At 50.3% G+C, this 27,402-nt stretch overlaps 1 protein-coding gene and 1 long non-coding RNA gene across 3 annotated transcripts in view; one reads left to right on the top strand and one right to left on the bottom strand.

The window, feature by feature from the left end:
* LOC130513791 (uncharacterized) overlaps positions 1-27,402 on the bottom strand; it is a 38,357-nt gene that overhangs the window by 5,280 nt on the left and 5,675 nt on the right. The gene's annotated exons all lie outside the window — the stretch shown is intronic.
* LOC130513788 (cadherin-20-like) overlaps positions 7,614-27,402 on the top strand; it is a 29,629-nt gene continuing 9,840 nt past the window's right edge. The window contains exon 1 of one of the 2 annotated variants that reach the window (XM_057012828.1): positions 7,614-7,991. The gene's annotated coding sequence lies outside the window, so the exon portion shown is untranslated. Of the gene's footprint in view, positions 7,992-24,704; positions 24,913-27,402 lie in introns of those variants that run through there. The other variant, XM_057012829.1, reaches the window with a different exon arrangement.

Genomic DNA, 27,402 nt, shown 5'->3' with positions numbered 1-27,402 from the left:
AACCAAAGAATAATCTGCAAAACCAGCTGGCATTAATTTACAACCCTCCAAGACATTGAAATAGTGTTTAAAACAATAAACCTGGTCACGTCTGGCTACTGTCCTCTGTCAGGTGGCAACATGTCCTCCTCCACACGTCCCTGAGAATAAACCAGCTGCTTCAGACCGTGTTGAGAGGCTGCATGAGGCTCTGCCTGATTACAGGCTAAAATAGACTCTGCACCGTTAAAATCCTCTGAGCCGCAGCAATTCAGCCTAGCATTCATTTTCCTCCAGAAAGCTCATCCTCTTTGTGCGGTTAGTCAGACCACAACTGTTAAGAGACGGTTATTAACTGTTAATAACTGTTAATAAAAACCAAGGGCTGGTCCTGGAAGCGTGCTTTAGCTAGCAGAAGTGTGTTTTAGCTAGCAGGGTGTAGCTTCGTGGCTCAGAGCTGCCTTCAGCGATGCGGAGCTCTTATAAAAACAACATCAATATGATTCATCCTTTGGCATTTAACGTCCCCAATCTGAAACAGCCCACGATGGCGGAAAGGAAAACAGCAAACGAAAGCAAAGGACGGGCCTCGTCGTTAAATGCTGAGTGGTTCCTTCACTTAAAACATTTGTTTCTTTAATCTAGAAATCTCTTGATGGGGGGGGGGGGGGGTCTGATGTTGCTGTTTTATCACATGTCTGGCAGACTGATAAAAAGAAGCTTGTTCTGTAAAAGGCTGCTCCAGATCAAGGCCCTTCGTGCCTTCAGCCTGCTGCACGAACAATTTGTACGTTTTTGCAGGGTACAATTTTATTCTTGACTGTCAGTGTGTGTGTGTGTGTGTGTGTGTGTGTGTGTGTGTGTGTGTGTGTGTGTGTGTGTGTCAGACAGAGGCTCCGTCCTTCCTTCCTTGCCTACTATGCTGCTTTAGGAGCGCTCAGACACCTCACCTGTCCACCCTGTCCAGGAACCGCCAGCGCCGCCACCTCCTCCACACCGAGCACTTCCTGTTCAGCCCGGCCAAGCCGCCGTTGGCCGCCATGAGGGCCGAGCACACCTGGGAGTCTCACACACTCCCTCACAGGCACTCACACACTCCAAACTAACACCGCGACTAGCTAGATCCAACAACTCCAACTCAAAAAGGGATAGAAAGGATTGGGAAAAAACACCTTTTTAGGGGATCACACACTCCCTCCTCTGCTCACACACCTCCTGCCAGAAGACAATGAAACACTGCTGGCTTACATTAATTCAACAGTGCTTGAAGGCTAAATAAGAGAATATTTTGACATGAACAAAGGTTTGAAAGTTGAATCCGCCACCTTTTGGGCTCCGGTTTCCTTTTCTTTTGTCTCCCTAACAACAACGCCTGTGGCACCACGATCAGCTTCAAGGTCCCCACCAGCAGAGCTGAAAGCCACCAGAAATTAAAGCTCCAATTAGCTTTTTTTTTATCCTCCTCTTCTCATAATTTGTTTTCAATCAAACAAAAGAATTAGCGTCCTAGGAGGCGCCACATCTGTGACTTCCTGTAAGTGCTCTGAGCAATTTGACGCAAGTTTACGCTTTCCTCTAACTCGACGGGAATGCTAATGACAAACGCGGATGAGCGTGCAGCCGCTGAACAAACACTGGATACGCCCATTAAGGAAAAAAAACAACTTTAATAATGTAAAATAATTTTAAAAAGGACTACGTGAAGCATGAACGAGACATTTGCAACAATAAATTTAGGCAATAAAACCAAAAAAAACAAACATATTTGCTCATTAATCATCTGAAAGCACCTAAAAGCTGCATCCTGGTGTCTGTTCGAGGCTAACGATGACGCCTGGCGCTACGATGCTAGCCCATAATTGTCCCGGCCCGTGTGGGCAACCGCTGCTGTAGAGACTTGAAGTTCTGGGCGACGTTGTTATCATCTCTCAGATACTCATTCTCACATCTGCACGTTCCAAATTCTTCCCGATCGCTCGTTTTCAGCGTCTCCGCGGATGCTGCTTTGACTTTAATGTCATCAGGAGAAAATGTCAAAAAAAAGAAAAAGAGCCAACGATTCCTTTCAGGCCTCCTGCGACCGTCTCCAGGACGTAACCCATTTGTAGGACTTCAGCTCTTCCCGGTCCTGTCACACGTCCATTTCAGCCCGACACGGACGGCGTTTGTCCACAGAAAACTCTGACGTCTCCATCGGCTCGATTGTGGCGCCTGGTTCTTTCCACAGGTGACTGCCCCCCCCCCCCCCCCAAGAAGATTGCTTTCTCATATTGGAATTCCAGCAGCTCCGGAGCGATTCTTATCTCCGGCCCGCTGGACCAGGGACGCCTCATGCTGGGCGGCGATGCGGCGCCGGGTGAAAAGCTTCAATCGTTGGTTCAATCGTTGCGACGTCTCCTGGTCTGATGAATGGAAACAAGAGATCAAGCCGCCGCCCCCCCCGCTGAGAACGCCGAACCGGTGTGAGCGCAGCACAGCAGGAATTTACACTCTCTTAATGATGCAACCCACTAAAATTACTCCCCCCCCCCCCCCACAACCTGTTTGGCTCCTTTATTCCCAGAAATAATTAAGAGACCCTTTTTCCGTTTTCAATTAGCAGCTTTTTCCAGCTCTTTCTTCCCATCCAGTCGACATTCCTCCTAATTGTGGAGGATTCCACTTGAAAATATTTGTGGGGGGAGGGGGGGTTCCACCATGTTTTTCCTGTCAATCTTCCACATTGCGCGGAAGAAGTGAGGAATGTTTACAGATAATTATTGCAGGAATAACCTATTTCCGCTCCCATTCCTCCTGAGGGGTAATTACACGACTCCAGATTGTTTTATTGCTTTCAAAAAAAACTACAAAAAAAACGAATGAAAGCGCTGCTCTGCGACCTGATGCTCTTCTGGGCTCATCTCATATTAAAACAAGCAAAGAGGCTTAAAGACGCTTCAACCTGGTCACCAGATTCCGATAAAATGGTTAAAAGCCATTTCTGATCAACTTTTTCATTAATCCCACCTGATTAGCGCTCTAATGGACAATGATGGATAATTAGACTCAGCTTGCCCCTCCTCACCCCCTCCTCTCCAGGGTGGGGTGAAAACAGGCTGCGTCCCTGGAGGGACAGCGGCAGATGTGCACGACATTCGCCCTCCCCAGCACGTCTGTAGCTCACATGCTAAAGCAGAGCGCTCTCCAGGGCTCCGTCTCAAGCCGAGCCAAGACGAGGAGCCGGGCTAATCCACCGGAGTGCTCCAATCTGCCACCGGCGCTCCTTCTCAGATCCTATTGGGTCAGAAAATCCAGAGAGCAACTGGGCCACCGCTGCGGGGAGGACGTGGGAGGCGCGGTGGAGCCGTCCCAGCGAGAGAAAGACTTTCAGACCCCCAGCTGTGACCGACACACGGTGTATGTTGGCGTCCCCGGGGCTCCGGCAGCGCGCCACGCTCCCGTTACACAACCATCACAACATCGGGCACACAACAGCGCCGCTAACAGCACCAACGAAACCCTCTTCTGTCTCTCGTCGATGCGCCCTGGAAGCTCGACAGTGGATTTGGACTAATCCACCACAGCACGGCGGTCATCAAACCAGGCTGTCGGCGCCACGCCGGAAGGAGAGACACTCAGGTTCCGTTTGGTTTCCAAAATTTGTCAGTAATTTCATCTTTTAGTGATCTTTTGTGTGTCCATGTTGACCACACGGTTGTTTTCAGGATCATTGAACCAGGAGGACAAAAGTCCCCGTTTAAGTATTAATTCCCTTATGCTGAAGCTGATGTGGGCGGAGCCTGGAGGGGGCGGAGCCTGGTGAACCTGCAGGTGGATCTAATGAGGAACCCTTCCTAAAAACAGTAATATGTGCACGTCTGGTCGCGTCCGAGGTCTTTCAACGGATAACTGAATGCATGTGTCCAGCTATTAATATTTTATAGAATTCCGAAGCAGAAATGCCCACTGAATAAATAAAACATCAGCCTGGCAGGTTTGACCCTTCGGAGCACAAAAACATCCAGCAGCCAATTATGGAGGATTTGTTGGAACAGCTGGAAGCAGATGTGGTCCACCGTCACAAAATATTTGCATCTAATATCCATTTACACTCTGCAAACTTGTGGAAAGGCTCATTACCCCCCCCCCCACACACACACACACACACACTCTCTCTCTCTCCCCCCCATGCAAAACAAGCCAAGTTCAACATCTGCTCACATCAGCCAGGGAAATGTCAACACTTCATTTACTGTGTGGTCGATTATTGGAAATCTTAATAAGGTCAGAATATTTGACTGTATAAGCAGCAAAAAAAAAAACAACAAAAAAAATAAATAAAACACGCTCCAGATGTTCAAGTTTTCAAAGTTAACTTCCTGTTTCTAGCCAGATGCCACCGAAACCTCTGTCACATTTGTGCGGCTTGACTCCTTCGTGCGACCGAATCCGTGAAACGAGCTAGCTCACGATATTCTTAAACGCTTTGACGATTAAATCACGTGACCATAAAATCCGGCGCCCTCTAGTGGACAGTCGAGGAGTAGAACTGCTTTGACCACTTATGGCCTCTTTCTCACACTTCTGAGATCGCGTGGAAACCGCAGCGCTACTTCGCCGATTGCTCGTTATCCCCGGAAACACACAGATTACACACCATAAGGTCATGTGACCTTTCTTTCTTTCATGTTCTACAAACCAGGAAGAAAAAGAATCCAGAGATTTCAAAACTCCGCAGGAGGATATTTTTCCTTCCCCCCTCCCATATGAGCCTGGTCCTGCTCTGGGCTTCTCCCTGTTCAGAGGAAGGAACGTTCACCTCCGTGCGTTCGTTCCAGCGGACGCGAGTTACCGCCTCAGCAGTGTGTTTGCGTGGCCGTGAGGAGGCGGCGGCTCCTGCCGGGAGGGCGTCGCATAAATAAAAACACAGCGAACCGGAAACGCTCGCTCAGTCCTGCTGGGATCCGACTGACAGGAGGAAAATGAGGGAATCCAGCATGACTGGCAGGTTATTGAATATGTGCTTTGTGAGGGAACGCGGAACACGACCCGACTGGCTGCAGCGGCGCGTCGGGATCAAAGGCGGCCCAAGTTCGGATCGGATCGTTCCGGCTCTTCTCCCGCACGATCCATCGAGGAGGGGGGGGGGTGAAGCTGCTAACCTCCCTGGTAAATGTTTTATTTCTTCCTTGCAGCCCTGCCGCGCCTGACTGGTGAATCAGACAGCCAGGACCCGCTCACACGTCCATCACGGAACAAATGAGGGTTTTGCGGAGCGCCGCCAACGACCGCTGACAATTAGGACGCCGTGGCTGTCACTCACTCCCAACCAGCCGCACGTGAAATAGAGGATGGTCCACAGTGCACGTGCGTGCGTGCGTTTTGTCTTTCACTGATGCATCTGTCCCCGACCAGAGGGTGAACTAGTGGAAAACCGGGAGCACGCTCCGGAATATTGTTTAATAACCTGCAATAAATCAAAGGCTCCAAAAAAAAATCCCAAAGTCTTTGATGTGTTTCTGATGTCACTGGCTGCAAACTTAAAACAGAAATTAAAGTATGGGAGAAAATCAGGATTAATGGCTGGATAGGGAAGTTTGACCCAACGCCGACACACATGGATACACACCCACGGATACACACCCACGGATACACACACAGATATTTTCTTTCACCTCATTATTTGCTCAGTCTCATGGTTGCAGCGTCCCTCTGGACATCATTACCCATCAGTGGACAGGCTGGTTAGCAGGGTAACATCATTTAAAGGGACATTTCACCCAAATGTGACGTCTGTGTAAACCAGCTGAAAAAGCTCCTGATCCAAAGCCGGTGACAACAGCGAATCCATGAAGCTGCCACAACCTAAAAGAAGATTCCTTAGTTTGGACTAAGATCCAGAAGTGAATGTGGGCAACCCGGGCCACCGGTTCACCTCACAAGCCCCATTGATCCCATTAACGAGCCTGATGATACAGAAAACACCCACCTGACGTGGTGAAAATGGGCTTTAAGTGCTAAATAATGGATTCTGCCTCAGCAGAACCGACGGCGTTGTCGCACCGGTACAGAAGGAAAAGTTGCCTTCACTTTCTGCTCTTTGAAAGTTCCTCCCGCTTCCATCTCGCTCTCTTGTTGCTTCGGTTCCGCGCGGCGCCGCCGCCACGCTGGCGCTGCTTTAATTGTTTTCTCGTCTCGCTCTCCGGGGACGTGTAGGCGCGGCCTTATTATCCCAGCTGATCGATGGGATTTACAGGTTGAGGGAGCGGGACACGCCGGCCCTCGGCTCCCCTGGGGTTAAACCCAACAGATCGACCGGCGCCGCTCGCGAGGTCGATCCGGCGAAGCCCCTCGGAGACGCAGGAGCTGCTCAAACAGGCTTTCTCCACCCAAACAGTGCACTTAATATTCACGCCAGGATGATTCTTTTAGGGCTAAAAATATCCTGATCCTCATTGTTATTCCGTCGAAACAGAAACGCATTCATCACTTTTATCGTTCTCCACAGAAATTCCTCGTTAATGTAATCACTCCGGCGCTCGTGAGGGCGGCCAAGAAGTATATCAGAAAATCATTCTTAAACTTTATTATTAAAATTAGTGATGGATTGGGATCTGCACCTTCCAGACAGGCCAGCCACCCCCGGATACAGAGTTCCGGCTTTCGGGCTTCCCGTCTGGCATTTTTTGTGGAAAAGTCCCCAATTTTATTAACATTTCCAAACACGTTAAGCATCAGGACCCACATTTGTATGGTCCACATCCTTCAGGGACGGATTCTATCTGATTCCAAATGACTCCATTTATTCAATTAGCATCAATTAGACAGCGAGTCACTCATTAGAGGAGGAGGGTGGGAAATATTGACTGATTCACTTTTGTCTCACTCGTGATTATTTTATGAACCGGTTTCGTCTGAAGTGCTTCATTAAAAAGGGCGAGTGTTCCCGTTTCTTAAATGTTTGACTCTTTTATTCCCTCCGACGGCTTCATAAAACAAAGATGGGCGTTCCATTTTCTCAGAATGGAGCTAATTTTTAATGGCATTTGAATACGATGAGTCTCAAAACACGACACAAACCGTTTTTAGAGGATCAAAATTAAGGAGAGGGAGCCCTCAGTCCCTCCGTGCCACCGAGGCCACGTGAGAAATAAACCATGAATAAAGTGCGATTTTTACTACATTTGACTTCAAATTCTGAGCAGAAAATGGCCACAGTTGATGGAATTTGCATAACACAGATGGCTCCAATGTGTAGAGAACCTGCCCTGATTGGTTAATGGAGCAAAAGTCCTGTGAGGACGGACCGAAGACCCCCCCCCACCCCCACCCCAGACAGTCCTTGGATAAAGTGCAGCGATGACCTGGCAGCTCAAAGTTCAGAGACTATTAATCCCCGTAAAAAAGAAGCGAGTGTACGAATGTGAAGGGTCAGAAGGTCGAGGACTGTAGAGGAAAATCAACTGCAGCTAAAGTCTGTTTGTTCCCGCAGGTTAATTCAGCCTTTCAGATACAATGGCCCGGTCTCAATGTTCCGTAGAGGGAGGAGGGAGGGAGGAGGGAGGAGGGAGAGAGGAGGGAGAGAGGAGGGAGGGAGGAGGGAGGAGGGAGGAGGGATGGTCTTAAGAGGAACGAGGGGGGCCAGACGGAGCGAGAGCGCAGCGCTCAGATATGACACAGAGAGTCAGTGAAGCAGCAGCTGCGCGAGCGCTAACGCTAACGGCTTGAACAGGTAGAGCGAGCAGCAGAAACACAAGAGAAATCAAAGGGAGAGAGAGCAAAGGGAGGAGAAGGAGCGTCTCGGAACATCACTTTGTGTCACACTTCTCTCGCCCCGACGGAGCTGACGGCTCGGCTGACGCTCCCATTTATTCCTTCTTTCGACTGGACTTTTGTTATTTAAAAAATAATATTAAAACAAACAAAAAAAGAAGCGGACGATCATCAAAGCATCAAAGAGACGCTGAAAAAGTGCAAGATCTGGAGCGGATGGCTTCCGCAGGAAGGAAGGACTGAAGAGCTTCGCAGTACAGGTAGGATTTATTCCATCGCTGCGTGTGTGTGTGTGTGTGTGTGTGTGTGTGTGTGTGTCAGACTGCAGAACAACCTGTAACCAGGTAAGTCTGGACGCGCTCTTCCCTCTTCAGCGTCTCGTGCGCGTGACTCACGTGGGAGCAAAGTGATGAAAAGATGAGAAGCAGGAGGAGGTTAGGGGGGTCTTTGAGGGGGGGTCTTTGAGGGGGGGTCTTTGGCCGCCACCTCCGTAACCACGGCAGCTGAGGACTCCCAGAGCCAACGGGGGACAGTGGGATTCTATTTTCACCCTGGAGCCGCGGTCCTCTGCCAAGTCCTCCTGCTGGACAAAGGCGTCCATTGTGCCGGCGGATGCATGAGTGTCCACACGAGCCCCCGTCTTTACTCTTCGCTGAGCTCCAGCTCCTCTTCCTCACCTCGCAGCCACGCCGCTCGCGGTGCCCCAGACAGACACGAGGGGTCAACAGGGCAAAAGCTGGACGCATGATTTTGTCGCCTCCACGTCGGGGTGTCCAACCTGGGGGTAAACGCCCGCGTTCATCCTTAGATGCTCCGACAGAGCTGCTACGCTAACGGCGGCGCCATAAAGAGGAAAAACAAGCGCTCGTTCATAAATAATACGCATTCATCTTTCCCGAGTGGTCCAAATCGATGCCTGCGTAAAGTCGTGATTGGATGGCTGCAGCTGGAGCCTGGCGGTGTTTTCTAGACCACCTGACGTCCGGGACACGGGACCCTGTCAACCCCGTCACATTTGTCCACCTGTTGTGTTACTGGTGGTGTTATTGGTCTCTAACTGGTTCCGTGTTGAAGACCAGGAGACGTTCTCGCTAGTTCTTTGCCTGCAGCGTAAACAGGAAGTGTGCCGCTGTCTTACGTTAACGTATCTGTTGGACTCTAGATGTCTCCACATTGTCCAGTGCCTGGACTGGTGATACTGGGCAGCTGGTGGATCTGCAGATGTCCCCTGGTCGCTTTTGTTTCCTGCCAAGTTTGGTTCCGTTCTTTGCGAAAGTTGTGATTTATCCGCCGTCTGTTTCCATCTTCGTCGGGTTATTGATCCGCCAGTCGTCGCCCTGCGGCCGGACGGCGTTTTTGCCACATTTTGACACTAATCCCATTTTCATTAGGCACAGGTGAAGCAACTGGGACCGTCGCTCTTCTCCAAACACACTTTTTGCCACCGCGAGGATCCGAACCCTCATGAATTCATGTTTCAGTAACCTTAATCAACATCAAAAGTGCATGTTTAGCACCACCACTGTTGCAACAGTCGGTAAAAAACGGCCCATTCCGTACGGTCAATCGGGACTTGATCTGCTCTTATTCCGGAATTTTAACACGGAAACTAAATTTGGCTAGTCCAGAGGGGACTGGGCTGACAGGTAGAGGGTTCTTGGGTCGAGCCCCAGTTGCAGACCAAAGTTGGAAGCAGGAGAGGTGCCAGGACACCTTCAGAGCACCGCCGAGGTACCCTTGAGCAAGGAGCTGAACCCCCGACTCATCCTCCGAGTGCGAGGGAATGTTAGAAGACGGAGAGATTTACGGCTCCTATAACGTTCTAAAACTGTGGAAGTCGATAGCATTTATGCTATCACTCAGATGTTTCTAACGGACCGTGGCTAATGCTAATTGCTAAAACAACAGAAGGTCCTTCAAGAAGCTAAATAATAAATCTTAAAGGCAGGACACATCCTGGCTCCCCTCCCAGGTTGGTCCCAGCGTGTGAGTCGCCTGCGCACCAGCACACGCGGCTTTTTCATTTTATTAAGCTGCTTCTGAAATTCCCTGGAAGCTCAAAGAGTGAATTATTCCGTCCCCTCTTGAGTTGAAGAAAGCAATCATGTTTTTCATTTTCCGGAGGCCCGACGCCGAGGCGCCGAATCCGCCGAAAATGAGTGTTGCTCTAAGTAACAGACAGAAACACCTCAACTCTGAAATTAATTTTAATTGATTCTCTCCAGTCCTTTTCCCGGCGCTCAGACGGGCATTTTGGTAAAGAAATCTCTGAACACGGAAGCCATGCGTGGAAATCAATTTCTCCATTAGGCCGATCCGGAGAGGAGGCGTCCTCGTGCTTCTGGAGTCCAGGAGCCTGGAGAACCTGCCTGTGCGGCGGCGAGATCATTTGTTTTTGCTCAGCGATTGATTTCCCATCAACACCGCTGTCCGTCTTTACTTATTTAAGCTCCTGTGAGTCCGGCTGGGATTGAACTACTTTTACTTACATCTCCAAACTCCTGCTGCCAAAACTATCGTCAAACTGGTTCTACTGACTAACAAGCTCGTGATAGCTTAGCTCAGCAGAACCGCAGCCTCTCAGATACAGCAAATAAATACAGTGGGAGCTCTACTTACGAAATTAATTGGTTCCGGAAGTTGTTTCGTAATCTGAAAATTACGTAAGTAGAGACACGTTTTATGTAAATGCCCTAATCCGTTCCAAGCCCCCACAAATTCGGACATAATTGTTTTCATAAATCATAAAAATGCATCAAAACATGTAACAAATGCATGTTACAATTAGATTACCGCACAATAAATGTAGGAATTCAGTGCAAGGCTTCTCCAGGAACAAAATGAACTTTATTACAGGCTAATCTTACATTAGCCGTCATTACTAGCAACGAACGTTAACACTTGTGGTAACACCGCCATCTAATGGACAAACAAACGAACACCCACAATAAATCCCGAAGACGACGAAGACGACGCTGGGATACACACAAACTTGTACATATTGACGTCCCTCCTAGCCAATGGGATTACAGGAAGATGCTAGGCAATAGCCAATGGCAGAGCAGCTACAAGCATGTTTGCGTTCACTATTCGCTATTTTTGCCTTTCGTATCCTGAAATTTCTTTCGTAACAAGAGGAAATATTTTCCCGTTGAGACGTTTCGTAACCTGAAAATTTTGCATGTAGAGACGTTCGTAAGTAGAGGTCCCACTGTATAAAGATGGAGAAGCCGTCTCCTGGGAGGAAGGTTTCGTTTTAGCTTCAGTCCCGGCTAAGCTAGCTGAGATGTTGCTACACGTGCAGCTGGAGGAGCTCGCCGTCCACGACAGCCACGGTCAAACGTGATTGGCCGGCAGAAAGCTAACAGACACGCGGCAAACAGAGTCGCCGAGGAGGCCGTGCAGACGTAAATGTGCTTGTTGTCAATCTGTTCAAACACGCTAATGACGCGCGCGGGGGGAAGTGACATATTCTTCGTATTTCCAGCAAACTTTGACTCGCCGAAACCAAACAACGCATATTTAACTTTTTAATAATCCGGCTCTCCAGCACACGCGGAGAGTAAACAGCTGATCGACCTTCAGCGGAGGCCGGAATAATCGCAGCGGCGCAGGAAGAACGCGCTCTGACCTTGGTCCTGGCAGACAGCGATTTGGTTTTATTGGCGTCAAGAACGAGCCGGATACTTACAAATGTTCTCGGGCTGAGTAGAAGATAGGAATGAGTTACGGTCTCCAGAGCCTCAGAGCTGCAGTCAAACTTTCCTCCTTCTACAGCGGCGGAGAAGAAGAAGAGCCATAAATCTGACCCAGACTTCCATTAGGTTTCCAGAGTGTCTCTGCGGTCTGCCAGCAGCCTAATCTGCTCCGTTAATTAACTTTACTCCACATTTTACACAACGCCAGGCAATATTTAACCCAAAGTTCCGAGCTAATCAAAACAGACTTGTTGTAATCGACCAAAACACAGGGTTGAACAAGGATGAACCTACAGTTATTACTGCCTTGAAACCAGACGTGAAGACGAGCGCCTATTAAAGATGCAGCAGGATGTGCAGGACACGACCACATGCTAACCATGCTAAATAATTACCGACCTTTGTTTGCTCCCAGTTATACGTCAGCCTTCACTCTCGGTCAGGAGAGCCGTGAAGGACTGTAAAAAGTAGTCCGGAACAACTGTTGCCTCCTGACGAGCTGGGAAAAAAGCTAAAAAAAACAGACGCTAACCATCCGAAGGGAAGCAGGTCAGGGAATTATGAGCCGTTTTGATCCATCGGCCGTCAATCATAACAAATAATCAAGTCAAAACAACTGTTAATGAGGGGAGATGCTAACAATCAATACTGCAGCCAAACCCGGGGGGGGGGGGGGGGCGCATAAACCTTAATGACATATCGAACATTGTAGCTAACCGATGTCCACAAATATCATGAATATTTTAGTATTTATGCCTAAAGATTTTATGCCACATAAGTGGGAACGCCGTCCCACCGGCGGTGAATACTGAGCGAGTTTGTTTTCGGCTGTTCCAGCGTTCCGGCTGATCTCTGAACCGTTCCGGACGCACAGCTGCCTCTATTGTCGCGTTGGGGCTTGATGTGAAACCTGCTGCTGTTGTAGGCGAGCTGTGGCGTGGGGGGGGGGGGGGGGCGTCTCGGATCGCCCGTGAAACATGACCTCTGGAACAAAGTTACCCATCCATTATCTCCAGGTATCAAATTTCCTCCGACAGGTGGAGGAGGGAAAAGACGTGATGAAAGCACACGGGTTTTACAGGTGTTACGGGGACCAATCGCCGCCACGTTCACCCGCATCAGCGACAGAAGTTTCGTGGATTTTCCCCTCTTTTTTTGTTGTGCAACATGCGACTCAAAGTTCGCTCTGCGGCTGACGGCAACGCGATCATCCCAGCGTTCCTCAAACATCGTTTTCCTTTCACGTCCTGATGCTTCCGATCAATAACAGCCGGAGTCGTGGAGATAAAGGAGGCAGAGGAAGATAAAAGAAGTCTTACATCTGTTTCTTCCCCGCTGCCTTCGGACAGTTGGCAGTTTTAGGTGTAAAAATATTCTGGTTTATTTTCTGCCCTGAAGTAGAAAGAAGAATCGGGAGCAAACGTGTCAATAATCCCTGATCACATCCTCCATCAGGCACGACTAGAGCGTGTTGACGACGGGCTGGGGGGGCTCCTCGGGCGGGTGGAGTCGATGTTACCGCATTAATATTCCATCAGATGACGCGTGGAAACAAATGAGCAAGCTAGCTCGCGGTCGTGCTAATCACCTGCGTGGGTCGAACGCCTGTCAAAACGCGTCGATGACGAGCGTGCGAGGGGGCCGCCGCCATCCGTCGTTTAGCGATAAACCGCCGCTACGCGTTTAATTTCCTTTAGGTAAAATACAAACGTTTCAGCCGGAGGTGGAGTCGAAGCCGCGTGAGCGGGATTCGGTTTCAAAGCCTCGTATTTATCTTCTCTCGCTACAACGGTCCCGTGTGCGCGCAGCTGCTTCTCAGCGACACCCGACATCGTCGAGGCCTCGCCGCAGCGGCGGGGGAGAGAATGCCCCCCCACCCCACCCCCACTCCACACCGACAGGCCGTTTGATCTCACCGTGCGGCGGTTCAAAAGAGATCTTTTCAACCGCCCTGACAACACGCTCCAGCGGCGACCGCCCCCCCCCCCCCCCCGCCCCTTTGAAATCACGCTACCTGTGACGAGTGAGACGCACCAGATGAGTCGGAATGAAACATGGGGAGGAGGAGAAAACGGAGAGACTGACTCCGGTTCCAGATCTGACGCCGGAACTCCCTGTGCAGCCAGGTGACACGTTGTGTTTGATTTAGCTAACATGCTAGTCTGTCCCGCGGAGCTAACGAGACCGAATAGCTTAGAGAAGAGACTCAAATTCTTCACTCTTTTGGCGAGTCGTTTACGGGCGGAAAACCGTTCGATTCCCTTCTTTAACCTGAGAGATGAGCTCTGGCGGCCGCATGTTTGAGTAAGCGCCCGTCGTGTTCAACAACCCGGCCAGCGCCGCCTGACGGCGCCCCGGAGCCGCGTTTGCCGTCACTTCGACCCTTAAGTTCTACCTTTCAATATTTGAAGAGCCAGACACAAATTAGGGACGAGAGGCTGACGAGGAGTTGTGGGAATGGAGGAGCATCCGTAATGACGGCACTCCAGCTCTCTCGATTTACGTCGGGGCCAATGAGCAAAGCGCCGGGGAGGAAGCCGCTTTGATTATTTAAAGTGAAAATTGCAGGAAGGTAAATTTAAACTGGAGTTGAGAGGTCGGGCCTGTAGCGCCGGTCCTCAGTTCCGACATTAGCCGGAACGTTTCCGGATCGTCTTCCTGAAAACGTCGCCTGGCTCAGATTTGTTCGGTCCTATTTCACACACTCTGTGGAGGCTCTTATCCGTTATTTTCATTATTTTACATGAATACATGTTTCCAGTTTTACCAGATAACTCTGAGTTTGGTAAGACACCACCACTAGGTGGCAGTGTAACTGATCTGAGGCTCTGTTAAGTGTAGCCTTATGCCTATTGACATCATTTACTAGATGCTAAATGCTATCAGAGTATTTCAGCTAACTGGGGTTTGTTGTTTCTGAAACATCTCGAAGTTAATCAGCAGATAATCGTAACTGCAGACGCCCGACTGGGACGAAGCGCCTGTTTGGGCTGTTTTCACCGGAGACCTCCTCCTCGCCTGGCTCGAGTCAATTGTCAGGATGATTTATGGAGACGTGAGCCATCTCCAGACGGCCTCCTCAATCTTCCGCTGACAAATTGCTACCATCGGCGCATGTAACCGCCATTTGTTTTCTTCAGCGGCCAATTTTCATGCGGGCTAAACAAATTAAATTGTCTGCGTTTTTTTTATTTTTTTTTTGACAGAGCTATTTTCCACCCCGCGCTTGACCCGCCTGACTATTACTGCAGACGTGAGACTGACAGCCAGCGCGGGCTTGAAGGGGCAGTTTTTCCTCCGAGGATGCCATCTTGAGTTTTTAATGGAGGAGGCGTGTCGGAACATTTAATGGCTGAGGGACCAGTTTTGAATGTTCAGCACTCACAACACTAGATGATTAATACGAGGCATTTGTGAGCAGAATAATCAGCTGCGTGTGCACGGGAGGCCAGTTAAATAACCCGGAAAACTATGTTAAAACAATGGGGGGGGGCTCGTGATATGCATCAAAAGAGTTGAGCTAAGCTAACTGAGGCTAACGCGTGAGGCTGCGAGTCCGTACACAGGTAGCTACACTGCACAGGAGAGAAAAGTAATCTGGATAAAAGTCTTTCTGGCTGCTTTAAAATGTCAGGAGACAGGAAATGAGACACTTCACGCCCCCCTGGAGCCCCCCCCCACATACCCACCCACCGCCACCCTCACACTCCCACGCCACCAGTCTCACTCCTCAGCATCAGCGCTCACACCTCCAGCTGAGTGAGACCGACTGGTTTCTGATTTAGTCCGCACAATAAGGTCGACTTGTTTCCTCTGAGGAGCCTCTCAGAGCATCAAGTCCCCCAAGTCCCCCTTTCCCCCCCCCCCCCCCGAGCAGTAGATTGCCTCCGTTTTCCTGGCGTGATTGTTAGATAACCGCTAATGGATGAGGCTCAGGGCACATTTAAGGAAAGAGGATATGTTGCATTAAGGCTTTAATACGACTCAACTGCTGGAACACATGTCAGTTCGGTGGACATGGTCTTTCTCAAGATGGGAACATTTCCTTTTTGAGTCACTTCGAGGCTGTCGCAGCGAGGCAGCATCGATTTTATCTACTGCACGCTAAAATCGAGAGATTCCTCTCAGCCCGATATCAAGCGCGAGACATTCAAATGACATCAACTCTTGGAGTCTTGGAGGAAAAAGCTCTGAGATCTGTGGAACAACCTGCAGCCAGCAGACGGAGGTTCTCCTTGGGCTCGGAAAAGGTTCCGTCTGGAACCAAAGAGGGTTCCCCCGCAACCGAACCTGATGCCATTCGAGTTGGAACCAAAAAAATTCATACATGCAGAAACAAACACGTTGAACAAATGTGCTGTCAAAACTGCACTTTAAGGAAAGGAGGGGGCGGGAGGCGCAAAGTCCCTGGGGGGGGGGGGGGGGGAGTAAACACGGCAGGCAGCAGCGACAGTCCCTGACATTTGGCTGGGTCGGTTCCTGCTAGTGGAGGAATGATGGATGCCCTGATGTGGGGGGGGGAGCAGCAGTCGAAACAGAAAGTTTTCTGGTTTGAGTTGAGCAGCCTGAGGATCCATTAGACTTCGATCCAAACAGGCAACAGTGGATGGGGGGGGATGGGGGGGGGGGTGCTTAAGACACTAAAAGCACCAGATCTCAGCTGCTATTTATAATTTAGCATGTTTTAGAAACACTCAGCTCTGGTCTGAACTGGAATCCAGCTCCTGACCATCTAACGGGGGGGTTCTAAAGGCCAGAGGCTGCTGGATCGACCGGTTCTGGTGCGTTTTCACTCGGGCTCTGTCTCCGTTGGCCCGCTCCCGTTATCAAACGCTCCCACGGTGCCACTCCAGAATTCGGTGCTCGTGCCCGTCCTCCTTTAGTGGGCAGACGGGTCAGAGCGGCGCTGGTCCAATTATTTCACCCCTTCACTGGTGGTTCCTCTCCGATCCAGGAGTGTGTGGGTGGAGAACTTTGATGTATTTTTGTCTGTTTCATCCGTTACCTCCTGAAAACCGAACCAGCGTCGTCCGCAAGGCTGCGTGAAAAATCAACGATGCCGAGGCGAGCTCGCCGTCGCCGCTGACAACCGCCCCGCCTCTGCGTCGCCCCGTTTCATCAGCGAAGGGAGGGGTGTGGCGTGAAACCGAGTTCTATTGTTTGAAGGTGGGTTTGTGACAGGAGGCAGCACCCTCGGGGCGACAGGAAGTAGGAGGCGGAAGATTCGGCTCCTCAATTTACCGAGCAGATCAGAGGCGGCATCGGAGCAGCACGCCAGGCATCTGGGGGAGGAGCTTGGGGTCGGCGTTCCTGTCGCCCCGCAGATGTGCCTCATCCAGGCAGACGGCTGGTGGAGCCGCACGTCGTGAGGGATGAGGAGCAGCCGCCGTCACGCTCCAAGATCAACACAAGGTCGACGGCCATCTGGACCAAGATTCCCGCCGCAGCTCCGGTTCCGTCTGGCCCAAAACACGGCAGACCAGTCACACCAGAGGAGATGGGATGGAGCACAGTCGCTGGGGTGGGAGAGTGGAGCCTCCTCTCTTGTCTATGGGCGACATTCCGAAGACTCGGAGGCCGGTTTGGGAGGCAGTCGAGGCTGCGTGGCTCCCGTTATCGCCCCGGACCAACAGGACCACCCATCATCCCTGCTGTAAATCACCACGATGGAAACGCGCACGGCGGCCGGCCCGCCCTCCTGTCGGTAAATGTCACATTAATGCTCCGGAGTTGTGCGCCATTATGACGGCGCGGCCGCGCCGAGGCTGATGGGAGCTCGGCCCCAGGGCGAGGACGGCTTTTACAACGACAGCGCCGTCATGTGACCTGCAGGGAGCGACGCCTAAACGGAGCTTTATAATCCACACAAAACACGTTCCAGCCACGTTTGTACTTGCTGAACTTCCATTTCAGCGAGTGGGAATGTTTCCCTCTTCGGCTGAATCGATGGGCCGCGCTACTTATTTCGCTCTCTGTAGCGTAAACTTGGCGCCGCCGCCACATCAGCCTGGCAGGTCTTCAGAAGTAAATAAGTTTCAGGCCTGTGCTGCGGTTAATTTGCTAATTTCCTGACACCAAAGGTCTACAGCTTTCAATTTACTTTCCTCTCGTCCCAATTAAGACAAATGAGTGCCAGCTTGGGGAGTTTGGGAGTTCGAGCGGGCTAATTTAATACATTTATTGCTACAACACGGACTGTGCTCGTCAGGCCAGATGTGAAAACGTGTTTGCATCCTCACGGTGGACTGCAGAGGTCTTCATAAACGCATCCCAGTGAGCAGATATAAGAAAAAGCCATTTGGTTGTCGTGTAAGCTGATGAAATATTGACTCCAGCAGGCTCGTCATGTTTCACACCGTCTACGTTAAAGTATGCATTTGTGTAAAGTGCACTCATGCAAATGAGCCGCATGCCAGAGCGGAACAATCCCCGCTTTGGATTCTGCCGCATGGAGACAAAGACCAGCGGCGGTCCTCTATATGCCAAACATTAGCATAAAGAGCAGCGGAGGAACAGTCGGGGATTCTGTTGTTCGGGATGTAGGACGTGTCATCTTGAGTTAGGGACGTGTCAGCGACAGGGGGGGGGGCTTCCTGCGCTCCCTCGTCACCCTCCACAGGACCCAATGTGTCCATCCACCCTCCTTTTCCTGCTCCTCTTCTCTATTCAAGCCTAAAATTCCATGTTTTCCATGCTCCCGGCTCAGCTCATTGACCAGACTCCTGCCTGTTTAGCTAATTGTTGGCAATTGGAAGTGGCATTAAATTCATTCCCGGGTGCGATCCATCAGCCAATCGATGGCGTCGGTGAGCGCGGGCCTGTGATTCTCGGTTTGTTTGTCGCGGGGGACACGGAGCGCTGCTGTAATGGAAGGATGCAACAGCCCGACTCCCATGACAACCGTGGCCTCAACCATGGACACCTCTGCTCACAAGTTGGTCCTGAGCCTCACAGCAGGGGACAGTGATGCTAAGCCTGATCCTCCTGTTCATCACGAGGCTTTCAATAACCCGAAGTGACGCAGGGATAATCGGCTCTGTCGTAGCCTCAATAGTCAATAACACCGCTATACATGCAGGGGTTGAATCAAATGCAACATCTGGCGATAGCGGGGGTGGTTAAAGTGGAAAAGAAGTGTAACGCAGCTTTAAAGGAAATCGGTATTTTTCCGTTGCGTTAAGGGACAACGTGCAATTCCGAGAGTTGAGTTGCTCTGGACCCATTGACTTCCTGTTATAAATGGACGAATTTAGGGTTTCAGCCGTTCCTGCACCGACAGCCTGCTGCATTATCGCCTAAATGTTTTATAATTCCCCCATTTCACTTGAAATCCATCTAACGCTAGCAGTTATGAGAAAATCGGAGTTAATAAATGGACTCGAGAGTTCACCACAAAAAGAAAAAAAAACATGTAATTATAAGATGAAAAAAAAAATCTGTTTTCCTTTATTTGTGTGCCAGTCAAAGAGGAACTAAAGAGCGGGAAAAGGCGTCACAAGGCGAGGAAAAGCGGAGGAGAGCAGAGACGTTTCTGTCTCAATGTAGATAATTACTTTTTACCTTTCCCTGGCAGTTTAGCTTTAATGCTCCTAATTAATTTCATTATTTTGGGTTCTGGCTGCCGAGCGCAGATTAGTTCTCGGCGAGTTGTGGGGATAAATGCGCGGTAATTACGTCGTGAATCCGCATTAGATTTGACCAAAGCCAGACAATTAGGAGGCGACCAATCACCTACAGCTGTGACTCAACTTGCCGTCATCGCTGGTTTCTTTCATTTGTCCGGCACCTTCCGAGGGGGCGTCACATCAATGTTCCTCCTCCTGCTCCTCAGCAGGGTTTTTATTATCCTCCACCGTTTACTAAAACACACGTTTCTCTGCCCACGTGAGCTCTGAACTGAAAATCCGTTTCATGCTCGGCACAAACGAGCCTCTTCTGTTGTCCCTCTGACTCAACCAGGCCTTCTGCTATTGGTTCTCTTGTAGTGTTTATAGAAAGGTCACCAGAGCTTTCCACAGTCAACAGACAACAGTCAGACAGATTTGTCCAGAGATTTTATCGGGAGGAACCTGAACACAACCCCAGACCAGACACCAGGTAATTAAAGTGCAGCTCCATCAATTATTGAATAAGTACATGAAAATATCAGCTCGGGCTGTGTTTGGTGTCTGATTCCTCCGCTTGATTCATTTTTGTGACAAATTGATAGATTTTTTTTAATTGTTCAACATGTCACAGTAACGTAGCTAATGGGCAGTGGAGCTGAGGGGCGGGGGCGGGGGCGGGGCCAGGGCCCAGTCGGGGGCGGGGCCAGGCAGAGTGATATAAAAGATCGTCTAAACGAATGAGCTGGTGTCAAGCAGGATTTGTGATTTAATCACGCTGTATTACTTATTAATTCACTATCAATTCACAGTTGACCTGAACCTAAAAAGTATTTAAGGGCCCTAAAAATCTTAGAAAAAAAACAAGAATCTGACAGTGGTGGTTTTGATAAAACTATAGTGGAAATAATTTGTCAGAAGTGACAATCCTGTTGACTAAAATGAGCGCCCGACGGAATAAATTGGATGTAATTTTGTTATTGCGTCAATGTTATTTGGGTTTTCTTTAGTGTTTCTTCTGCCTGGACAAAAAGGGTCACCGGTACCAGAGAACATTTAAGGAAAACATCTAATTTATAAGTAAGCTGCAGCTAACTGGTTACCATTATATCAAACCTGACAGTGACGTTTTTGATCCTCATTTAAAGTGAGTTTAAGGTCTGTAATCCATTTAGGTGTACGCACATGAGAGCTGAGGTGTGGATTACATGGAGTGAAGCTCGGACCTCAGCTGAGCCGATCACCTCAGATCCAAGTCTGTGGTTACTGGAAAACCTCTGGTTTCTCCATCTGAAAGGAGACACGTCTCTAATCTGTGGTGTGTGTGTGTGTGTGTGTGTGAAACCCAGCCTGAGGAGCTGTCAGAGTGTTCTGAACAGATCATTACTGTAATCAGATCCCACACCTTCTGTTCTGGGCGGAGGGCTAACAATGGCTCTGTGTACCCAGAACATGTTGAATGTGGCCTGTTGAAAAGGCGGCGTAATGAGATCTAACAGGCTGCAGATGAAAAGCTGAGATGACAAGCTGGAAAAACAGGAAGAGAAAGGAGATCTTTCTTGATTTTACTGCATCCCTGAAGCCTTTTGCTTCCATAACGGGCGACCTCACAAAAGGTAGCGTGAGAGGAAAAGCGCTAAACACACATTAGCCTCTACAGGTATCCAGAAGCATCTGGTGACTTCATGGTTCAGAAAATGAGCTGCAGGGAAATCTGGAGACCTCCTGGGGTGCAACAGGGGCGGGGCTGCGACACCGAAGCTCATGAGGTCACACCTGCCTCAGGTACCTGAAGCAGCCACAACTTCAGCTGAAGACGACTGTCGTGGAGATGGTGGAGTTCAGTTCAATTCATCTCCATTAAAATATAATCTGTTATAACCCGTCCTCGGGTCCACTACCCCGTCCTCGGGGCCGCTACCCCCGTCCTCGGGGCCGCTACCCCGTCCTCGGGGCCCCACATTAGTCTTTTTGTCTTCAGTTCCCATCGTCTTTAAACTCTTTTGTCCCTTGATGTAAAACTGGAATCAGCAAATCGGCGATCAAATGTTTTTGATTTTGGGGGACAGTGGACAGCAGGACAGTGGACGTTCAACAAAGAGACATCAAAGAACTCCAATCCAAAGCCGTAGTGTGTCTTTTCTGGGTTTTAACACCTTGGGTGTTTAAACTGCAGTTTATTAGCGATTAAGCAGTATCGTTTACAAAGTGGGACACATTTTGACACTTTGTCACGCAGCCTGAAAAATTAATAGCATCTGCAGCGGTGAAAACAATCCGCACTTTGGGAGCGCTGCGTTTCCGCTCACTCGAGACAGTTTTGTCAGTTTCATAAAAGTCTGACTGTTTGGGTGCTAAACTCTGCAGATGAAGAAGTCAAAGAGGATCCCAGGTCGGCCCGTCTGGACCCAAACACTAATAAATAGGGTTAAAGCAGACACAAAACTCAACCTTTAGCTCCTCAAATCAAAATCCACCTGGTTTGGTGCTGGAGCAGCGGCATGATCAGCTGGTGGTGAGAGGAACCCCTCAAACTTAGATATAAAGAAAATTAATTTTGTCAAGCTTAAAGTGAAGATTGCTCATAACGCCCCCTAGTGGCGGCCTCCGCATTTAAACACTTTCTCAATTGCCAACTTGCCTATCTTCAACTATATCTTGTTTGTCATAATAGGATTATTCATTTTCACAAATGGCGGCCTCCTTCCACCATGTACTCCCACGACTGCCTAGAAAACCACATTAAAACCACACAGCAAAGCAAACCCCGACCAACACCTCGCTAAAACCCAGGTCTTCAAACTGAAGTGCTGTAAATGCACAGGCAAGAAAAACGGATTCACCTTGTGGAGTCGGAGTTTCTTTTGACCTCAGAGTCTTTGAAAGACGCAAGACGGCGGCAAAGCAAAGAGTTGGGCATCTCAGATCTTTTCAAATAAATGGATCTTTTGAAGTTTTCAGTTGAAAGGTGACGGGGGGGAAAAAAAGGGAAAAGCTGAAATGCACCGTTTTGACCGAAGACCTTGAGCCAGGCTCCAGGTGAAGACGGGTCCGGTTCTGCTGGCTTCGTGTTCTGGTGGCTGGAGGAGAGCGCTGACAAGAGTCTCCACTGATCACTGGACCGGCGTGAGACCACAAATACTCAGAAACCAGCCCGGTTGTTTCCGTCTGGCCGTGGTCGCCTACGCAGGCCCATACCAGCGATGTAACGGAGCGTCAGCGCCAACAGCCAGGCGCACACACCAAAGCCGCCGATACGTGCGCACGTGTGAGCGGAACACGACCCCCAGCTGCTGCAGACCGATTAAAGGTTCCGAAAGCTCTCTCCCTCAGGTGATCGTATGGAAGCCGCATTGATCCAGCTTCTCAGGAGTCACTTTAAAAACGCTGCTGGTGACAACGCAAGGTCGGGTCCTAACCATCAGTCAGCAGCGGGAGCACGCCAGCAGAGGTCGCGACCCACGGGGGGGGGGGGGGGGAGGGGGGGAGGGGGCACTGCTCCAGTACCTGCAGACGCCCTGCAGGACATGTGTTGTCACTTAGGTTCTGCGGAGAACTTCCCTCTTTCATTTAGGTTTCAACAGAGGATCTAAGAGTTAAGCAAAGACCGGTTATTAGGACTGACGGGGGGGGGGGGGGGTATCAGAGGCTGGCACGCTCTGCTCCTGAGGTTTGTGGTCCTGCTGCTCGGGGGCCCCCACGACTCCTCCACTTCTGTCACCTCATTAAGACCAAGTCCCTGTCTATCCCCGCCGGAGCGCTGCATCAAACAGCCCGGGGAAGCTTTTATCTGAACCACGCCGTCTCCGCGGAGCGGCGCGGCAAAGTTTAACACGGCAAAGCCAAAGTCAAAGCTCGGCCGAGGTGGCATAAAGAGCGCGGGCGCCGGGGGAGCCGGGATCACGGTGAAAAGGTCGCCGGTGAAAATGAGATCTTGAAGGAGCCAGATGATGCCGAGTCAGGCAGTTAATGTCACGGGCCGCTCTCTCGACCCCGTGACAAAACATCTTACAATTAAAGCCTTTTCCCCGCTCTGCCTCGTTCGCCACCAATGACTGCAAAGGTTACCATCTCAGCCGTGAAGGTGCTCCGTGTTTGCAGGTTCCCCGGCTAATTTTCCTTTTGTCTCAATTCGTGGGTAAAAAAAAAATAAAAAAAAAATAATCAGAGATGATTTTACACGACAACGAGCTCTTTGTGTCGAGGCTCGAAGGGAGCAGAGCTCCTCCTCTGATCTCTGTCGTCTGCTGCTGATGAAGCCGAACCGTTTCAAGCTTCTCCCTGAAGAGAACAGCGGAATCCTGCTCAGGTTAATCCGCCTGACGGCTGTTGTGAGGGCGAACGAGGCCCGACGCCACCTCCAGCGTGCCTCTGATCGTCTTATCCAGGCACCCGGAATGTTATTTTTAATTAGCAGGCGAGTTTGCAGCAGCCTTAAAGAGGTTATTTTATCTAGAAAGGCGCAACCGGCTGAAATGGAAGTTAAATCTCACTTAAATCTCAACTTTGACAAATGTTTAATGGTTCAAAAGAGAATGCCGCGCACACTTCTTCACGTCTAAATATTCTGATGTAGATTAAATAAGTGCTTCACGTTTTAAATTCAAGCAGCGCCAGATGTAAACAGTGTCTACGTCCATGCAGGTTGGCGCCGTGCGCTCTATCGAATCCTGGATGCTAATCGCTAACAGGTGATAATGGCTGGTTACAGCAGGGATAAATCCTCCGGGGGTCTTGAGCTCTAACACCCATGAAATTTGCTTCCCCGATAAAATCTGCTGGACAACCTAAAAGCCCGACCTCAACCCCGGCCTTTTGTAGGCCGCCATCGATGATCTAATGCGTGAAAGCACCGTGTCCCTGCAACACGCCGCACGCCAAAGTCCAGAGATGTGCAGAGCGCGACTGTAGCAAATCTATTTCTACGGCGGATCCGAGCTATTGTGGCGGGATCCACAAGGACCTCCACACGCACTGCAGCTTCAATTTGTTCTGCCAATTATCCCCCCGCCCCGGCCACAATGATGGAAGGTGGCTCTCAAAGAGCCACAGAAGAGAAGGAGGCCCCCCAACTCTGTTTTCTGGGGGTCCAGTCAGGCCTGTGCTGACAGACTGACTGTGGCGCTAACCAGTCAGGTCTTCAAAGAGACAAAGACAGAGGGGAGGGCAGTGGGGGGGGGGAAGAAGAATGAGCTGCCAAGGGAGAAAGAAGACGCAGTGAAAAGGACAGAGTGGGCGAAGGAGAAAACAGATAGTGAAGGATAGAGGAGTGCAACCTTTTGACCATCTGGCTCGGTGGGTGACAACAGCCTTCGTCTGTACGTTAGAGCTGAAAAACAGGCAAATTAATCTGTCAGGAAGATTAAGGAGAGTCGACAGGTCGTCGGGCGGCTGAAAGAGAGCAACCCCCCCCATCCACGGTTGGGATTTAGACCAAAACCTTGCTGGATTCTGCCGGTTCAACAGTTTGTTGAACAACCTCAACTTCACATGACTGAACCCCCCCCGATGGAGGGAATCACACACAAGGGACATGAGAAAGGAAAACTAAGTATTCTGAGGGGAGAAAGTCAGGATTCTAACTTCTGCAGTCTCATTTGGACATTCCTCCCCCCCCCACCTCACCCCCCCACCTCCCTCCAGGGGCCCTCTGGCTGCATCAGGATTTGTGGATGGTTGGACCCGGGGAAGGAGGCTGTCCTGATGTTAAAGAGACCAACAATTGGTCCTTCAGCTCTTACCCCCCCCCCACCCCCACAATCCAACACTGAGGGGTGAAGAGTGCGGAGGCAGCGTAGGGAGAGATTTAGCCTGGAAGAGCGAGAGAGGACGCAGGGACGTGTGTGGAAAAGAGAGGAAGACGAGACGGGAGGCAACAGGTAAGAAGAGATCCGGACTTTCAGGAGGCTTCTGAACTCCATCTTGAGTTTGGTCTTTGATGATCAAAGAAAAGTTGTGATTTGTTCCATTTGTGACCTGTTGATACGCAATTCCGCAAATTCTGCTGCAACTTCAAACGTGCGGAGACGTCGGACAGACATCCGGACCAGGGACGAACATCTGGGGGATCGTTGGAACACGTTTGATCTGGGACGTTGACAAACTCTCCGGGGTTACGGCAACATTTTCCCCCCTGCGTCCGTGTGGAATGTTAGCATCATTTTAAAATAGCAGTAAAACCTCGGGGTGAAGGTGGTGGGTTCCAACCCAGCATCCCGGGATGGAGCTCAGGCTTTCAGGAGTTTAACCGCGATGTTGAGTCACTTTCCCACCGTGTAAAATCAATTGCAGTTAACAAATTGGCCGTGACGGGTTTTTTTTTTTTGGGTGCACCGTGGTGGGGGGGCCCGTTCTCCACGGGTCCGCCCATTTTAGTGAAAAGGTTTTTATCCCGAGCGGGAGCAGCTCAGACACGACCACTGTGAAATTAACAATCCATAATGCCGAACATCACAGTCAAACGGGCGGCGCCACAAACCGAGACCACCCGGACGACCATGGATGGGAAGGGGGGGGTCCAGGGGTCTGGGTCAGGTGTGCGGCGTAACACAGGTGATTTTGCCCTCCTGTTGGAGCAGTTGAAGGTTCGGTATTTGGCTCAGATCCTCACACGGGGATGAAGAAAAGAAAAATAATAGTAATAATGGTTAAACCGCCGCCCACTCAGGTGCATTTCCCTTCCACGGAACAGTGGAATTCCGACTGGTGACCAGTTTGAGGCAGCGGTCTGTTGTCGGAGAGATAATAGAGCAGCAGGTGGACTCCGAGTCGGATGATGCGAGAACTCGGCCGATGGTTGAGTCACGCCAGCTGCTCCCGCTGGCTTCGTTTTCAGGTTTTTAAGAGAAGAACTTCAGAAATGGGGTCCTCACGCCGGTGTGCCTGCTCTAAATTCTCCTCTCGACCTCCAGGTTCCATTTCCCTCTGCTCCTAAATCCCGATGGGAACATCCGTCTCCATCTTGAGCTTTTCCGTGCGATTGCTCCTCATCCCGTCATCATTCACATCCTTTTACAAGATGAACGGCAGCTGCTTTTTCCCCCTCTTAACCAGCCGAAACGCTGCCAGACCAGCACAAAGGAAACTAAGAGGAGGGCAGGATGTTCTGATGTGGCGCGTCAACTCGTTAGGGGCGACAAAACGCTGGGGCACAAGCTGTGACCTTTTGAGGGGGCGGGGCCAGAGAGAGGAAGCAAAGAACCGGGAGCTAATTTTACTTCATAATGGCTGAAAAAAAGGGGAGCAGAGGGGTCAAGTGTCAGCCATCCTGCCAAGAGGCTCTAAGCAGGGGTTCAGCCGACAGCAGACCCCCCCCCCTCCCCATTTACTGCCTTTTGTGCCTCTTCAACAAAGATTAACTGATTCTGCAGCTTCAGAGGCACAATGAGCTCTTACAAAGCATAATGGAGTAAACAGTCTCTCATTCTTCTGATTTTCTTTCTTTGAGCCAAAAACTTTGCTGCCCTCTTGCCAACAGCGCCCCCCCCCACCCGCCCCCCCCGCCCCCCCCGCCACCACTGAGAACCCCCTCAGCACAATCACAAAGATGCTGCCACCCCCTCCCAGTGCAGACAAAAAGAATAAGTTACTCTGGCCATGCAGATAATCAAACAGATCAGTAGCTGATGAAGTTGTGGGTGCAGGTGATCCGTGATACTAAATATCACGCTAGGGAGGTGCAGCGTATCAGCCACCGGGGCGATGCACTAACGACGCAGTGGAACCCCTCGTCGATACGATGCCACGCCCTTCTTATGGCGATAAAACGTGGTTTAACAGTCATTTCAAAGGGATGCGGCTTCATGACAAAGAGGTTCGGTCCCGTGTGACGTGATCCAGTTTGAGTTAGCTGTGGTCCTCATCCCACGTCAGGTTTCTTCCCTCAACAGGACAGTTTGTGTAACTTGTAACAAGTTCGTACGTGTTTTAAAAAAACCCTGAAATATCGCCACGCGTTTGATTTGTGCGTCTCCTTTGGTGCATCAAATATCTCCTCGCCGCCTATTTTTTGAGCGTGCTCCCGGTTTCCCCTTCAGATCGTCTCGGAAACATCATGAGGCAGGGAAGAGATAGAAGAAGATATCCACATTTAATCGATTTAACCACGGAATTTACCGATGCCGACAAGAGATGCGCCGCAAATTCACCCCTAAATTACATCCGATGCGGCCCGATTTTACCGGTGCAGTCGCATGGGAATCGGTGAAACTCGCCATCCTTAACACACACACAGGCACCCCGACCGTGTGTGTGTGTGTGTGTGTGTGTGTGTGTGTGTGTGTGTGTGTGTGTGTGGTGTGTGTGTGTGTGTGTTATGTTCTTCAGACCTTCAGATGAACCTCAAATTTTCTCCTCCACTCATTTATCCA

The sequence above is a fragment of the Takifugu flavidus genome, chromosome 17, assembly GCF_003711565.1.
Source record: "Takifugu flavidus isolate HTHZ2018 chromosome 17, ASM371156v2, whole genome shotgun sequence".
NCBI classification, from domain to species: domain Eukaryota; kingdom Metazoa; phylum Chordata; class Actinopteri; order Tetraodontiformes; family Tetraodontidae; genus Takifugu; species Takifugu flavidus.
Note: the sequence above shows the minus strand (reverse complement) of the source record. Positions and strands in the feature narration are given on the sequence as shown.